The following is a 17,988-nucleotide window of genomic DNA, read 5'->3' on the forward strand; positions in this document are numbered from 1 at the left end:
TACGCCGTTACGCACTGTGGGTACTTCTGCCTACCGAGGGGGGTTCAGGCAACAGCCTCGTCAAAACATTACAGCACAGAACATTGCGAAAGGAACAAGGGGCTTTACTGCAGCAGTGGAAACGAAATATAAATGGTACAGAAGATACAATCAACAACGCACATCCCCAAAGCACTTCAATATCCGGAGGCTTACGCACGACGGGACGGACGGCTGACCGCTTGCTGACGTGCGGGCTCCTTGGAAAGTGGCTGGCGGCGGTCGCTTGTCTCTTCCGGCTCGCGGCACTACCGGCCGGCGACTCCCCCCTCGTAACAAGCACCGCTGCCCTTATCTAGCGTGCCCAAAACGTGCCACGCCCCCCTCCCTCGCACATTCTTTCCGCCGTGTGTTCACAGATGGCAGGAGTGGTGGCGCGCGGCCGTTTGAACCGAACAACGCGAGCGCTCACAGGGGACAATCCCCACAGCACGTAGCGCAACACCAGCGCTAGTTGCGATTCGTGGGCGATATCCGTAGTCTCATCAAACATGATGGTGTATAAAACCGCAGTTTTAGCTCTTTATGTGATAATAGAGCTGATTTCAGTACCGCAACAGGATATAAGTTCGTTCTGGATGGTCTTGCTGATGTACGTCTCTCGGCGTGACGAACGAGTGAGGTGTTCAGCGAGCTCCTTGTCTCCGCTTTCAATCCGGAAACGTAAAAGTTCCCCAAAATTTCCTTCATTCGCGAAAGAAGAAACGTTCATTTCACCTTCTTTCAAGAGCGCCCCATCATCTCTGTGTCCCTGCAAAGAAATATTTTGCCGGCCATGAAAAATTATAGTATTGATGATTGGCACTAGCTTTCGTCGATTTTCTTTAACCTGACACAATCGATGGGCGTTGAGCTGGTTTTCTACGCTTCTCTCAGGCACGCTAATGCGCTGGAGAAACTCCTTCCCAGAACTCACAGCAGCCAAGTGATAGCTTTTTTTTTTGCGTGAGTAGTCAGGCTACCATCCTTCCCCAGCAAATTCTTGAACTGCGTTAGTGGCTTCGAAACCAGCTGCTGAAGAGGCACCGTTTTTGCTTGCCGCCAACGTTTCCCGGCACAAAAAGGGCGCAGTACTTGCAGTAAAACCCTTTGTGAGTATCCGAGAGGACCAACCACTCAAACTTATCCAAATGATCCCATGTGGCATGACGTCGGACTTCTTTTCCATCTTTTTTATGAAAAGAAAAAGGAAATGTGTAGCCTTTTGGTGCTTTACAGTGCTTCTGTAGCAACATTTTCTTCGAGAAATCATCAAGTGGCTTGCCGATACAGCTGCCGACATCGTTCGGAACTCCTTGTATATTCTTGCTGTCCGCTGCGGGAGACTCAATAAACTGGCGGGTCTACACTAACTACTTGCGCAGCTGCTGCATGGGGAATACAGGAGGCAGGACTTTAGTCACCGTGATTAGTTGGTTCGCGGCAAGAAAAAGCTGAATGAAGAATGGGTTTGGAAGAGCTTGCAACGCAAGAAGTATGGACGTCTGGAACCGTCGATGACGTCGGACTAGTAGTGTCAGTGCTGCCGGCAGCAGCGGTAATGCTGCCTTCAAGAGGAGTTCCCTTGCTGGCCGCTTGAAGAAGCTGTCCAGGGTCCTCGGGGCTGGTCTCTTCAGTTTTCGAATGGTTCTGTCCACCTCTACAGAACAGAGTACCATTTAAAATTGTGAATGACCAAGCATAAAAAATATCAACCAATATACAATGTTTACCGTGTAATGACCAAGCATTGTTTTATATTCAAGAAAATTTTAACAAATTGTTCACATCTTCATTTATTTCCAGCCTAATGATAATGATTCCAGTTTAATGATAACCGCAAGAATACAATGAAAACACTGTTTCACTCAACACTTTTTAAAATAGCAATTTATTATTCACTGCTTTGGTGCGCTGCTCACAAGAAATTTCACCACAGTATGTGGAAAAACTATTACGGACATTGTGTCAAAGGGACAATAAAGAACGCAAAATCTATTACACTCGTATTAGCACATTACCATTGCACAATTCCAAAAACGCCACCCTTGCTGAGAGAAGGCTTATAATAAACCTTAAAATGCACAAGAAACAAAAGGAAAAATAAAATTGTTGTCGTCCAGTGTAGACATTGTCGATGAAGTCGCTGGTGAAACGTGAAACGTGCCGTGAACCCCCTGCCGCGGCTATGACGCAACGTGGCGCGGCTATGACGCAACACAATCCAACACAATCCACTTTAATCCTATCCAAATCCAAACCAATCCAAGCCAATCCAATCGAATCCAATCCAATGCCCCTCGCGAGAGAGTGTTATAGCGCCAAAATCGCGCCACCACACGAACGCGTGATGTTGACATCACGATCACGCCACAGATGTTAGCGACCGGAGCACGCGCGAGCGACATATGTGGTTTCAGCGCGAACCGACTGCGGTGAGAGAGCGCGATGCGAGCGCCCCCACCTGTTCTTGCGCGCGAACCGACTGTTGATCAGCGCGAACCCAACGCGGCGAGATAGGGTGTTGCGCACGTCCCCACCTGTTGTGCGCCCGAACCGAACGCGGCGAGAGAGGGCGTTGCGAGCGGAGAGAAGGCGAGGAGGACGCGGGGGAGAGGGCGCACCTGTGGCCGACGGTTGAATGAGTCAAGGATATAAGGCGTGTTCGTAACTTTCCATTCTGTGTCGGCTTTGTGGTGCAGTGGGTAGAGTACCATGTACCTTGCGTTCCGCCCGCAGAGTCGTTGGTTCGAAACCTGGCGCCGGTAAGCATTATTTTTAAGTGCGAATGCACTTTATAAGCGACCCCAAAGCATCCACCGCCGGCGGCGGCGGCGTCCGCAGTCCTCCTCTCTATATGGAAAAAAAAACAGCATCCGGCGCCAGGTTTCGATCCGAGGACTTTGCGGCCGCAGCGCGACGCTTTACCGACTAAGCCACGGACGCGAACCTGATATCAGTGTTAGTAACGCGCTTTATATCTTTCACGCATTCAAACTACGTCGTCAGCGGCGTGCGTTGGCGACTCAGCGGCGTTATAGCGGCTTGATAACTGTGTGGTGTGCACGTGATACTACAAACCCGATGGAAGAGATGGAAGAGAAGGCGGCGAGGCGGTGGGCTGCGGGGGCCGAGCGCAAGCGCCGCAAGCGGGCCGACAACCGTGCATTCGCACTTTCACGTTCTCCCCCTCGGGGAAATGCGGGGGAATTTTTTTATATAGTGTAGGGGGAGCGATGCGGACTACGGACGCCAACGCGGGTGACATCGTGAGTTACTGAAATGCTCTGCATTTAAAACAAACTCCTCTACAGGGCTTATCCAGATGCGTAAACATTTCCTGCAACCAAGCGATTCGTCTTACGTTACGTGTGGACAGACAGATTTACGCTTGGGGTAGGCATAGAAATACTTACGCATTAAAAACAGATGGGAAGTGTGGGGACCAGGTTCTTACGGCGGCCTAGCTCGATCCTCGAGATCCGGCCGCAAGGCTAGCTCCACTGAACACCGCCACGGATCACCAACTTGGCGTATCGGCAGCGAACAGCAAGGAACACAGGACACAGAATTCGGCCACTCCGACGTTTATTGCAATGCAATAAAGGAGTACGTCGGGCGCGTCGTTCTACACCGCCAAGACCACCTTAGCCAGGGCGGGAGAGATAGGCGCTAGGGCGGACAAAGGCAGGCCAAAAAGGAGCGAGTCGTGCTTACGGCCGCTCCCGACGATCGTTCGTGTCCAAAGAGGCCCTACCTCCGTCGTCCGCCTCGGACCAGGCCGCCGGAACTCCCGGGCAAACCTGTCACGTGAGGGGGTCGGCCTCGCCCCCTCGCTCTCACGAGCATCCTCCCGGAGGGGAAAGCGCGCGACCGCGGAGAGAGAGGTACCACCCTTCTCGCCTCCTAGGCGGGCCGAGAGGGATAGGAAAGATGGCGGAGCTCCGCAATTCCCACATCCCTCCCCCCTTTGACCAAAGCCGCTCGACCTCGAGGGCTCCGGCGAACGATGACCTCACCGTTCGTTTCGCTGCCTGGCACACCTCCTTGAGCAAGTCCAAGAAAGTCCAATCCCGAACATTCGCTACTGCGCCAACGTCCGCGTTGCACCGCACTGCCACCACATAGTTCGCCACAATCACCACATAGTTCGCCACAGTCCACCCATTGACCTGATTTCGTGAGCCGGCCCAAGGTCCGCAGGCGCCGCCGGAGAAGTAGGCTGGGCCGCTTGAGCACAAGGCCCGGGCAGCCGGCTGTTCCCAGGCGGTCACTTCCCGCAGCGGTTCGCCCCGCGCCGACGGGGCGCTTGCCTGCCGCACCGCCGGCGGCTTCCGCTGCTTGTGGGTTCCGCAGTGACCACCTCTAATGCCCGGACCCGGGCTGGAGGCCGCGTTCGTAGTGCTGCCTCCCAGGTGGCCAGTTAGCCCAGCGCTCGGCGCACCTCGGACGGGCGCCTCCGCCAACGTGGAGGAGGGGGCGCGATCAGCTGACCGCGGGAGCCGGCCCGCCGCGCAGCTCACTCGCTGTACGGGCGGCGGGGTGCTGTTTTCGCATCAGCTGGCCCTCGTTCTCCCCGGGGTGGCGGCTGGCCCGGCTGGCTCGCAGCAGGCCTGGCGTGATGTGGTGGCGTCGTGGTTGGAGGGTCGCTCGAACTCCGGGCTGTGGGCTTGAACCCTCCGGAGACGGTGGCCCACCCGGTCAGCGACCTCGCCGATCGCGGGTGTTGGGGCGGTGCGTCGGGAACCTTCCCTCCGCACCTCCTCCCTTTAGCTCGTGACCTCGCGAGCCCGAAGTGGGAGCGTCAGCAGTGTCTTCCTGCCGGCTGGCGCCCTCTGGAGTCACCCCGCGCCACCCATTGCCGGACATCGCGGCGTAGGCTGCGCGTTTCGTTGGCGCGCCTCGAGGAGCTTCCTCTGGCAACCCCTCCTGGGCGAAACTTTGCGCGCTGAAGGGCGGTGACCCGGTCAGCGATCTCGCCGGTTGCGGGTGTTGTAGCGGTGCGTCGCGAACCTTCCTTCCGCACCTCCCTCTAGCTCGCGACCTCGCGAGTCCGAAGTGGGAGCGTCAGCAGTTTCTCCCCTTGGAAAGTACTGCTTCAGCTCGCCCACGTGAATGGGGCGCTGATTCGACCAGACCTCGGGTCTTTCAGCCTGTAATTCAGCCGCGAGATCTTCTCGGCGACTACGAACGGTCCTACCCACTTGGGTGCGAGACCGGCCGCGAACCCCGCGCTGGCATCGCTCAACGCGTGGTTACGTTTCAAGACAGTGTCGCCCACTTGGTACGCCACGTCTCGATGAGCTCGGTCGTATGCCGCCTTTTGGTCGACCCTGGCCTTACCGCGGTTGCGGTTCGCCTCCTTGATGGCTTCTGCCAAACGCTCGCGCAAGCGCCGCGCGTAAGCCGCATTTGCTGCTTCCGCGGGGACTGCGGTCGACCTCCTGGCCAGAACCGTGTCCGTCGGTGTGTTCAGCTCCCTGCCGAACATCAGGAATGCAGGCGTGAAGCCCGTGCACCGATTCACGCTTGTGCGCAGAGCGAAGGAGATCGAGCTCAAGTGCTCATCCCAGTCTTGTTGCCGCCGGGCATATGCCCCAAGCAGTGGCTTTATGTCTCGATTTCGGCGCTTCGTCACGTTAGACTGGGGGTGATAGCACGATGTTGTTTGCTGCCTGACACCCATTGCCGCGCACGCTTCACGAAACAACCTTGATGTGAAATACGTGGCGTTGTCGGTAATCAGCCGCTTCGGAAATCCGTAGCGACAAAACACCTCAGACAGCTTTTGCAGGACCTCCTGTGCTGTCGCTTTGCGCAGCGGATAGAGTTCAGCGATCCCACTGAAGTGGCATGTCACCACGAGTACAAACTTGTACCCTCTCTTGCTGCGCGGCAGCGGGCCCATCAGATCGCACGCCAGGACCTCCCATGGCTTTGTGCTCACGATAGGCTGAAGAAAGCCTGGCGCCTTACCGCCTCGCGGTTTGCGCTCTTGGCAGACGTGGCATGTGCGTACGTACCTACATACTTGTGCCTTCATGCCGGGCCAGGTAGCATACCGACAAAGCTTCCGCCATGTCTTTGGCGCGCTACCGTGGCCGTCTGCGTCGTGGTAGTGCTGCAATGCAGCACACCTGAGCTTGCTCGGGATAACGGCCTTAAAACACTCACTTGAGTCATTTTTGCCGGGCACGTATTTCAGCAGAGCTCCGTCGGCGTCAAGCAGGTAACTTTCCAGCTCACTCGCCGCAATACCAGCTGCATTAGAGCCCGCGCCAGCCGCAATACCAGCAGCTTCCCGGCGCCCGTCATTCTCCGGTGTTCGATTTGCCTGAGGGTCCGTCTCTTCATTAAGACTGGCGATCACCTCCCGACAAAACAAGTCCTCCTGCTGAGCCTCGACTAGCTCTTCCCGACTGAACGCAACCTCGAGCGGCAGTCCTCCCCCGACGAGATGCACGTGCGCTGAGCGTTCGAAACTTGGGTCCTCCCGCGTTCCGCGCTCTCCCCGCGCCGAGAAGGGTCGCTGACCTACAGCGTCCTCCTCGGCCTCTCCGGCCGGTTGGGTGTCGTCCACCGGCGCCCGTGACAGCGCGTCCGCGACCACATTCGTGGCACCTTTGCGGTAGCGAACTTCGAATTCGAAGCGTTGCAATGTCAGGGCCCATCGCGCGAGCCTCCCGCTGGGCTCACGGAGGCGGGAAAACCATGTGAGGGCCATGTGATCAGTATCGATCGTGAATTTGACCCCCTCTACGTACATCTCGAACTTTCGAAGTGCGTAGATTATGGCCAGACACTCCTTCTCGGTGACCGAGTAGTTTCGCTCTGCCGGTGTCAGCGCACGGCTCGCAAAAGCCACGGGTCGCCGTTGTTCTCCATCCACCTGGAGGAGCACTGCCCCTACGCCGAGGTCACTCGCCTCTGTTTGGATCACGAATGGCCTGTTCAGATCCGGCAGTTTCAGCGATGCAGTGTCTGCAACAGCTTTCGCCAGTTGGCGTAGGCCGCTCTCCTGCTCCTCTCCCCACTCCCAAGGGGCGGATTTCCTCAACAACTTTGTCAAGGGTGCTTGCAGGCGCACGCAAGCGGGGATAAACTGGCGGTAGTAGCCGATCATCCGTAGGAAGCGCCGAACTCCGGCGACATCCTTCGGAGTGGGAAACTCCAAGATCACCCGGAGTTTCTCGGGATCGGGGGACACCCGTCCGCGTTCGATCCGTTAGCCGAGCAGGCTCACTTGAGCGCTGCATATTTGCGCCTTGGCAGGATTGATGGTTATGCCAGCCGCCCTGAGTCTTCCCAGGACGTCTCTCAGGTGGCAGAGGTGCTCCTCGAAGGTGCGGGGGTAGACGACAATGTCGTCCAAATAGGCGAGGGCATGCTGCCACTTTGCCTCACCGAGACCTGGTCGATCAGGCGTTGGAATGTGCTCGGACTTCCCCACAAACCGAAAGGCATACGTACGAACTCGTACAGCCCCCGATGGCAAGTGAACGCTGTCTTACATTCATCGCCGGGACGCATCTCCTCCTGAAGGTACCCCTTGCTGGCGTCCAAAATAGAAAAGTATTTTGCGCCACCGAGATTCGCGATGATTTCGTCAACGCTCGGAAAGGGATACGCATCCTTTTTCGTGACCGCATTCAGCCGCCGATAGTCGACGCACAAACGCCAGCTACCGTCCTTCTTTCGAACGAGCACCACTGGAAACCTCCAAGGGCTCGTCGAGCGGCGGATAATGCCTGCTTTCAGCAGTTCCTCCAGCGCCTCGTCAGTTGCCTGCCTCTTGGCAGGGCTGACGGGCCGGGGATTGCATTTCGATATGCATGGTTGAGCATCACCGGTGTCTATGCAGTGCTGCACCAACCTTGTGCAACCTGCTTGCTCAGTGAATATCTCGCCGAAGTCACCTAACAACGACAAGACGCGGTCACGCTGCGCTGCTGTCAGCTCGCTAGCACTTGCTAGGAGCGCTCCAAATTCCTCGCCCTGACCTCGGGGTGGAAGGCGCGCAGCGCAGAAGAAATCAGCCGCGGCAGCAACAACTACCGAGCACGGAAGTTGCTGCGCGCGCCGGCTACCGGCAGCGCCTGAAGCTTCTGCTTCCCGCGGCGCGAGAGACGTTTCGGCGGCGCGCCCATGCAGTGACTTCTCTGCGGGCGGCGGCTCGGAAAATGGTTTTAGCGGCATAAACGGGCCCTCACGATAGCCTCCGTTGCCGACGTCCACGACGCGATAACGCTGCGCCGCTGTCAGCTCACTAGCACCCAACGTTTTTAGATTCGCAGTGTCTAGAGTTACGTCCGACGGAACCCAAAATCGAAAACTAGAGTTACGTCCGACGGAACTTTAAGCCAGTTTCTAAAGTTACGTCCGACGGAACTCAGAATTGAAAACTAGGGTTACGTCCGACGTAACTTTAAGCCATTTTCTAGAGTTACGTCCGACGTAACCCAAGATTGAAAACAAGGGTTACGTCCGACGGAACTTTAAGCTGGTTTCTAGAGTTACGTCAGACGGAACCCCAAATTGAAAACTAAAGTTACGTCCGACGGAACTTTATGCCAATGTTTTGATTACGTCCGGCATAACGTAAAGCACAAAAAATTTACAGCTCTTGAAGACTCTTGAACCGATTTACATGGTTCAAGAGTAATTAATAGGGCTCGATGTCAGTTAATATTTCAACCCGATTAATTGGCATCGATTAATTCGATTATGCATGGATTATTCGGTTGTGTTTTCTTTAGAAAAAAAAATGACCAAAAAATAATTATGTAGTAGTACATATCAGATCAATATGCTCATACACTTGTTCCGACACATTGCGGATGAGGTATGTACGTCATCATCACGGCGCATGATGTGGACGCGACGCTTATCAGCTCGTTCGTCACTCACATTTTTTCTAGAAACAGGAACATCAGCGCCTGCCATGAGTGCCGATGGCGCCAATTAATCGCGCTTTTCTTACTACAGAAATAGTTTATACAACGGCAAAACGGTATGTATAATTGTCCACTGGTCGTTTTTTGTACCGTGTATATTTGTAGTTTTTTATTTGAAATTTTGCCCTGTGGCATGAAGATACACGAGTTGTGATAAGAGTTGTCGATGAAATATTATTGAGTAGCTATTTTCCCGTCTGTTTTCGGTTTTAATCACTGCCATCTTTTCGCATACTGGCATCGTTTTCTGTCTTGACGTAAGGCGGGTTATTTGAACACGAATATGATACTCGACATGCTTGCGTATAATTTCAACATGACATTTTTTTTTTCTGTTGCTCAGAAGCTTGAATTGCTTAAAACAATTAATCCTGACTAAAGCATTAATCGATTAATCAGAAGGTTAATCGATCAATTACCTACCACTAAGAATAAATAATTGATTAGTGATAATAAAGCGAATGTCCTGGTACTCCTTTATTTCTTCACAGAATAAAAAATGCCGATACATTTTAGTTAACTGATCTGGCTGATTAATAAAAAGCGTATTTTATCAAAGTCGCTACTATTATGGACAGAGTGGGTGGTTTTTACGCCCATTTGTGATGTGGAGCAAACAGTCACTTTATATTCAGATGCCAGCAAAATGATATTGAAGTGATAAGCTGAAATTTTCTCTTGAAAGAAATGGTTCGCACATTATCGTCCAGGCATTAAAAACACCCAAGCTTAATTTTTGCATGTACATTTTACGGAGATTACATAGGTGGGCATGTAGTAGATGGGAAACCACGCAGTAAACTTTATAAATGTTGGATATGGAAAGAAGTCTACAAGGACTAGTACAGAAAATTTTTGAATTATTTAATTGAAAAATCCATCAACCCAGCTGGGATTCGAACCCACAGCGCTGCATCGTACATCGTACGTCGTGTATCGTACAAGTGACAGATTACACCTATGGAGCGTCATGGTATTTGGTGCCGTTAGCTGTAATTTTTTTTAATGCTTTACGTTCGCCGGACGTAACTCAAAACATTGGCCTAAAGTTCCGTCGGACGTAACTCTAGAAACTGGCTTAAAGTTACGTCGGACGTAGCTCTAGTTTTCAATTTTGGGTTCCGTCGGACGCAACTCTAGAAACTGACTTATAGTTGCGTCGGACGTAACTTTAGTTTTCAATTTTGGGTTACGTCAGACGTAACTCTAGAAACTGGCTTAAAGTTACGTCGGACGTAACCCTAGTTTTCAATTCTGAGTTCCGTCGGACGTAACTCTAGACACTGCGTTTTAGATTAGGTCAGTTTGCAAACTGCGCCTCGAGAGGCGGCACCATTTTGTCGCCATTCCGAGAGGTGGCGCTGGCGTTGCGTTGAGATCTAGTTTGGGGAGCGAGGCTCGCCCCGGCCTGTGCCCCGGCCATGTGTTTACGCTGTGCTGTTGGCGCTCGCCTGTTCGTCACGTCTGTATTAATGTATTAGCTCTGTGCTGTTATCGTGCATACATATTTTAGTGGATCTCTGAAGTGTCGGTGTGGTTTGTTGACGTGCTGCGCGCCGGGCTGCGGCATTTCTTCAAAGCGCCGAAGGGCCCTGACGGATTGAAGGCGTGGGAAAGCGCGATTCCGTGGAAAAACTTCAAGGTTGCGCCGTAAAAATACGTTTGTGACATTCATTGTGAGCCTTCAGACATCGTCAACTGTTACGAACACGCCGTGAATGGTCAAACTGTAAGGATAAGGTGGACTCTGAGGGACCGCGCGGCGCCCCGTATTTTCCCTGACATACCTGAGCATCTGTCGCCCCCAGAGACGTCAAAGTCATGCCGAAAACCACCCAAATGGATGACAGTGGTTCCCACCTATGTTGCGCCCTGCCAAAATGATGGTTCTTTGCGCGAGGAAACTGGCGTAAGTGGCGCGAGTGGTGTAGAAAGCGCCGATGTCAGCACGTACATTGGGAACTGAGCTGTGGTTCGCGGTTATGCAGGAATACAGCAAATGTCTGACATTTCAATCGTAGAATGTGAAGGCTTCGCCTACCCAGGTTATCCTCTACAAGATAGAAGATTCTGGGTGCAATTGTGCTGATTGAGAAGGGTGCAGTAGTCGGGCAAAACTTGTCGGTTGAAGTTAATTCAAGAGGTTTGCTTGTTACGCCGTGTAGCTACAGCGATAAAAATGGGAATATTTACCCTCAGCTGACAAGGCAGAAGAATGTAGCAACATTTATTCGCTACATTGTTGCTAAAGATCAGCCCTTGGAACAAATGTTACCTGTTTCCAGACGTTTTATCCGCAACAACTGCCGTGAAAGGGCATGCAGTGTGTGTGGCACAACATATTCACGGTGCTGTCAGATCAGATCCCAACCCGGCGCGGTGGCTAAGGCGCCGTGCTGCTGGGCGGAAGGACTCGGGTTCGATTCCCGGCCACGGCGGCCGCTATTCTGATAGAGGCGGAAAGCGAAAACACCCGTGTGTTCGAGATTTCAGCGCATGTTAAAGATCCCCTACGTGGTCAAAATTAATTCGGAGCCCTCCACTACGGCACGCCTCATCGCCTGTGAAGCGTCGGCGCGTTAAACCTCTTATAAATCAATCTGACTAGTCAAAACTGAGAAGTGTTGCCTATCTGCAGATTGCAAAAAGAAACGAGCAGAAAAAAATCGCGCCAATCCACCCGGTGAATGTGGTTGGAAAGCAAAGCTGTAAACGGCACCCATAACGATTACTCGTGCGACGTCACTTAAAATCCCTCACATCGCTCTACAAATAGTAAAACCAGGGAGAAGTGAAAGGCACTTAACCACACCATTTATTACTTCAAAGAGACATTCTTGGTAAGGTTAAATCAATGCATGATGCATGAACGGTGTTCGGTTGAGTTGTATTGGTGTAGCACAAGAGTGGAAACTTTTTTTTCTAAAATTAAAGTAAGCTCCAACCCAGCGTTAGACGGTCTGTCTTCTCCGTCTCTTCGCCGTGGACGGAGGCGACGAGATTTGCGGCAGAAAAGGAGAAGGAGGAGGAAGAAATACTTCTGTTCAGATTTCTGAACGGCCCAGAGTGCAGCCTTGGGGAGTGATTCCTTCTTCTCTGGGGCCCATATGCAGTCCGCGCGGCCTGTGTTATGTCCACCCGCTGAAGCTGGGTAGGTAGAGAGGGCCTGGAAAGCAGCATCCCCCATTGCTCTTGTTGGGTAGTTGATGGAAAGAGAGGAGGGTGCTCAGGGCTAAAGTCGCACGCCCCGATTACGGGGCGGAGTATTCCTACTTCGGAGAAAAATTTACATTCAGCGTCGTAGCGATTCGGATGCATTACGTGAAGACGCGTAGGCTGTGGGAAGGAGCCCGGATTGTATGAGCCGTAGGGTAGTTTGTTGTTCTCTGGAAAGGTCAGGGTAAGGCGAAGGTACGGTCTGTCTCAGAAGGCGATAATGCTGGATTATCTCCCTGGACGTCACGAGCGGGTGACTGTCCCCGTGCAGCTCCATAGCACGGGAAGTAAAAGCGCAGGCTTGTTTGGTGGGCGTATTTGTTGCCCTCCATTGAAGCGTGAGGCGGTGTCCAGATGAGCTGAATGGAACCGTTTGGGGAGTGGTTTTTTAGCACGCACAGTGCAGGTCAGGACACCCAACCCGACTGGTAATTCCAGTAGGCTTGCTGGGAATCGGTGACTACCCTCCGAACTCCTGGTTGAGTGAGAGCCCAGGTGATCGCTGCCTCTTCTGCTGCCGTCATTTGTTGGGTCCTAAGCGAGGTACACGCAAGGAGGTTGGTTCTGGAGGTAGCCACGATGATTGCGTGTTGCTGCCCTCGATGTTAGGAGAAGTATGTGTAGATAACTGCATGAGCCACACCGAGGGTGGTGTTTAGCGCTTGAGCCCGTGCTTTTCGTTGAACCTCGTCATGGGAGGGGTTCCTATTTCTAAGCAAAGGGAGCATCTTTAGTTTTAGCCGCCAAGAGTCTGGGAGTTCGTCAAGCGGAGTGACATTCTGGGCTGCCCAACCAATCTGGTAAAGCATGTGGTTACCCACTGTAGTTCTGAGTCGGACCTTCTGGTTAGAAAGATGGCCTTCTATCAGCTCTTCCACCGTGTTGTGGAGCCCGTGCTAAGCAGCCTCAGTGTGGACGCACTCATGAGAAGACCAATGGCCTGCTCAACCGCCTTTCTAATCATTATATAAAGCATTTCTATGTCTTCCTCGTCGAGAAGAAGATGGGGGTTTGTCGTAAGTAGCTCTCGAGAGGACAAAAGGAAAGGTACCGGATTTTTTTAGGCCTCGCTTCTTGGTGGAAACTCGCTTGATCATGTGTATGATTAGATTAATGCTGTTTTTGAGGCGCTGCAAGGAGACGTCACTCTTGGTGTTGGCCTGGAAATGTAGGCCCAGGATCTTGATGCTGGGGTTTGGAGTGATGGCCTGTTCATCAAAGAGTATTTTAATGTATTCCTTGATTTGGCGTGAGGGCGGACGACAAGGAGCTGTGATTTTTTACGTGAACACTGGAGGCCACAGGCTTTAGAACATTGGCGTACTAAAAGTGATATGCCATGGATTGGTGTGAGCTTCCTTTAATTTTTGTAACTCTTAGCACATGAGCAAGGTGCGCACAGGGCCGCTAGACGGGCGTGAGTGGTCGTGTGACGCTTTCACGTGGCATTCAGCGAGAAGGCAGGGGGTAAACCGTAGATGTGCTTGGTGAGTACACCATTTGTCTTCCCGTGTTCGCGTGGGCTCGTAGCTGAAGCGGTAAGACAACGGGCTCTTGCTTTGTTAGTCTATTAGTTCCAGGTTCGATTCCCGGCGGTGCCACTAAATTCTTTTATTTGTTCGCTGGAGTTTTCTGGTGACACCAACGGTCGCGAAAGAACCCTTGGGGGGTAGAGGTAGAAAGCTTTGCTTTAAAATCAACGCAGAAGACAGCATAAGCGATGGCTCAGCGGAAAAACTACCAGGCTAACCGCTTTAAAAAATCGGCATATCAGGACTACAAGAAGATAAATGAAAGTTTCTGTGACCCTAACAGATAGTCCATCAGATTTGATTTACGAACCAACAAAAAAGAATAGCAGTACGACAAACATTCTCATCCGAGAAAAAACGTTTATTTCTTTTAAGAAGGACTACAAGAAGATAAATGAAAGTTTCTGTGACCCTAACAGATAGTCCATCAGATTTGATTTACGTACTAACAAAAAAGAATAGCAGTACGACAAACATTCTCATCCGAGAAAAAACGTTTATTTCTTTTAAGAAACCACATTTATACCTGTCAAAGAAATAAAAAAAAAACACTGGTTTAATAATTGGTTCAATATTCTTTGTTAACAGCGAAGGTGTTTAACAAATCGTAATTTTTCGTGTCCGCAGTTAAAATACCAAGAATTTGCTGAGCGCGGGAACGTGAGCGCGCACGTCAGCACTTGGTTTCCAATCAGCTCAACTGATCAGTTTTGTTGGGGTTGTAAATATGTTCTTGTGAAAACGTACCTACTGCATTTTCTTACACAGCATAAATAAAAATGTCGAGGCGTCTTTTCTTGATTCCAAGTAGATGGCTGACTATTGTAGGCTTTCCCGCAGTTTCAGAAGTGTAAAACGTGTTCGGGTATGCTTTAAGCATTATTGAGCTATAAGGGATCCCGAAATGGGGAAAAACTAAATGAAAAATAAATAAATAGAACGGGAACCAGCCGAAGACAAGCGGACTGTGCAGTGCTTGCCTTTTTTTTTTCTTCTTAAGTACAGCTTGTTTCTCGCTATAATGTCGATAAAAATGTAAAGCTCTTGTCACTAAAGCGTAAGAGTAGAGCGAAGTTGGATTTCGCATGTCAAAGAAGAACATTAAAGGTGTGCGGTGGTCGTTCACTGGCGCCTTTCCAAGCAAGGAGTAGCAGACGACGCGCCGAGACCGATCTGATCGATCTCTACAGGAACTCTATCTCTACGCTACCGCAGCGCCACCTCCTGGTAGGCGACAGCACCGCCCCGCGCCGCGGTGCCTGGAAGGCCGCGCTACATAGTTCACTATAGCCACGCTCTTTGCCAACTGATCTAATCAAAAAACGTTGCTAGCACCTGCTAGGAGCGCGCCTAACTCCTCGCTCTGATTTCGGGCTGGAGGGCTGGCGGCGCAGGAGAAATCAACCGCGCCGGGAGCGGCAACACCCGAGCTCGGAGGTAGAGTTCCTGTATATAGCTCCCTGCGGGAGCTATATACAGGAACTCTACTCGGAGGGTGCCGCGCGCGCCGGCTATCGGCTGCGCCTGAAGCTTTTGCTTCCCTCGGCGCGCGGGACGTTTCGGCGGCGGCAGCGGCGGCCTCACACAGCGACCTCACTGCAGGCGGCGGTTCGGCGAATGGCCTTAGCGGCGTAAACGGGCCCTCCCGATAGCCTCCGTTGCCGATATCCACGACCAGTCCAACCTTGGACATAAAGTCTCTCCCCAGAATGACTGGGACTGTCAGTCCGGACAAGTGGACGAAACGCATTCGCCGTACACGCTGACTCCAACGCACGACGAGGCGTACGTCACCGCGTGACGTAACATCACCACACGCAAGCTGGAGCGGCAACTTCCGCGCGCGCGGCCGAATAGCTTTGCGCTCGAGATGGGAAACGACCTCGTCCCCTACGAGCCCTACGAGTGAAGTGCTTGCCCCGGTGTCCAGCAGTGCCTTAAAACTCCGCCCCGCAATTGCGAGGTCGAGAAAGGGCGCAGGCGCGCTGGTCGGAACTCCGACTCTGAATGCGGCGGGCGCGGTGATTTTTTCCTCTCGGGCGCGTTGATCAGCCGCCGGCGACTTCACCGGCGGCCCGCTGCGTTTCCCTGTCCACCTGGGCAGATTCGCATCATGTGACCAACTTGGCCACATTTGAAACAGCGAACAGAATTCCGTGCTGCTTGCTGCGCCGATCGAGGCTGCTCGTACGCTCCGCGGCCAGCTGGCCGCATCCGGTTCTCCGGGGGAGAGTTGTGAGCGGGTGCCAGCAACTGCGGCAGCGCCGATCCCGTGTAGGGAAGCCCATTGGGCGAGCGTTCGCCGGCCGATCACCTGACCGGTTTGTTGTGTGCACTGCGCGCGGGGCTGCCAGGACCTCCGGCCGTATCGCCTCCGCGTTGCGCAACCCATACGAGTAGGGGTCCAGCGCTCGGTCCCCGAGACCGAGCGTTTCTCGCTGGCTGGGTATCAACGTAGAGCCGACCTCGACTCGTCCGCTGCCCGTAACGCCGCGCCAAGCACAGCTTGGTTGCAGTGTTTCCACCGGAGGCGGCGGTGGCCGATACGCGCGTGCAGCCGCAATTGCTGCTGCACACGACGGGCTTCGGCCGCCAGCTCGTTGAGATCCCTGCACCTGCAGTTCCTCAAGTACAAGGCAAAGGTGGGGTGGCATTGCCTGATAACCCGATCGACCCGCTCCGAGTTCGGGGCATGTGGGTCGGCGTACTCGTAAAGCTGGAGTCTAGTTCACTCTAGTAAAGCTCCTGTATCGCACGGACATACTCGATCATCGATTCGTCCGGAGCTTGGGTGCGCATTTCCAACTCTCTACGCATCCGCGGGAGGTAGTCGACGGGCAGGAATTCCTCCCTGAACATCGTTCGGAAGTCATCCATCGTGCGCGCCGTGTGGCCTATCACTCGATACCACCGGGCGGCATGGTCGACTAGGGCTGCGGGCGGAACTCTGGGCAGCAGCTCGCTCTCGCTGATGCCGGTCGCCTGCTCGTAACGGCTCAGAGCCAGCAGGAAAGCGTTCGCGCTCACTTGATCGCTATAACCGCGATACGTCGGCATCGGTAGCTGCACCCTGGGAGCGGGTGAGCGCGCCGCCTGCAGCACTTGCTGCATGGCGCTTGCGAGAGCGTTCGCGATGGAAGCTGCATCCACAGTCATTCCTTCGCTTACGGGTGCCTGCGTGCTCACTTGCACGAGAGGCGCGCCGCATGGGGCTTCAGCATCTGCGTAGGCCCGGCGCATGGTGGTTGAAAGCGCGGCGTCACCTGACGTAGAGCGCTCGCGAAATTCGGAACTTTCCGAAATTTTCGTTGCCGCGCAAGCCGCAGCATCTGCGTAGGCCCGGCGCATGGGGGTTGAAAGCGCGGCGTCACCTGACGTAGAGCGCTCGTGGAATTCGGAACTTTCCGAAATTTTCGTTGCCGCGCAAGCCGCAGCATCTGCGTAGGCCCGGCGCATGGTAATTGAAAGCGCGGCGTCACCTGACGTATAGCGCTCGCGGAATTCGGAACTTCCCGAAATTCTCGTTGGTGCGCAAGCCGCAGCATCTGCGTAGGCCCGGCGCATGGTGGTTGAAAGCGCGGCGTCACCTGACGTATAGCGCTCGCGGAATTCGGAACTTTCCGAAATTCTCGTTGCCGCGCGAGCCGCAGCATCTGCGTAGGCCCTGCTCATAGTGGTTGAAAGCGCGGCGTCACCTGACGTAGAGCGCTCGTGGAATTCGGAACTTTCCGAAATTTTCGTTGCCGCGCAAGCCGCAGCATCTGCGTAGGCCCTGCGCATGGTGGTTGAAAGCGCGGCGTCACCTGACGTATAGCGCTCGCGGAATTCGGAACCTTCCGAAATTCTCGTTGGTGCGCAAGCCGCACTCGCGGTTGCGTAGGGGCCGTGGAGAAGGGGGACCCGAGCCGCTCCTGCGGCTGCGGTGGGCGCTGTTGATGCAGAGCATCGCGGGACCTCCCGGGCATGATCACATAGGTCGGCCAACAGCATCAAATCTCCCAACTCATAATCCTGTGCCATGTTCCTCGGAGCTAGCGAACCTCGGATTCACTTGAAAACGAGCCCCTGTTCGGGCGCCAATAATGTGGGGACCAGGTTCTTACGGCGGCCTAGCTCGATCCTCGAGATCCGGCCGCAAGGCTAGCTCCACTGAACACCGCCACGGATCACCAACTTGGCGTAACGGCAGCGAACAGCAAGGAACACAGGACACAGAATTCGGCCACTCCGACGTTTATTGCAATGCAATAAAGGAGTACGTCGGCCGC

This window comes from Haemaphysalis longicornis, unplaced genomic scaffold, assembly GCF_048455015.1.
Source record: "Haemaphysalis longicornis isolate Haplotype H1 unplaced genomic scaffold, Haemaphysalis longicornis Haplotype H1 scaffold_1, whole genome shotgun sequence".
NCBI lineage: Eukaryota > Metazoa > Arthropoda > Arachnida > Ixodida > Ixodidae > Haemaphysalis > Haemaphysalis longicornis.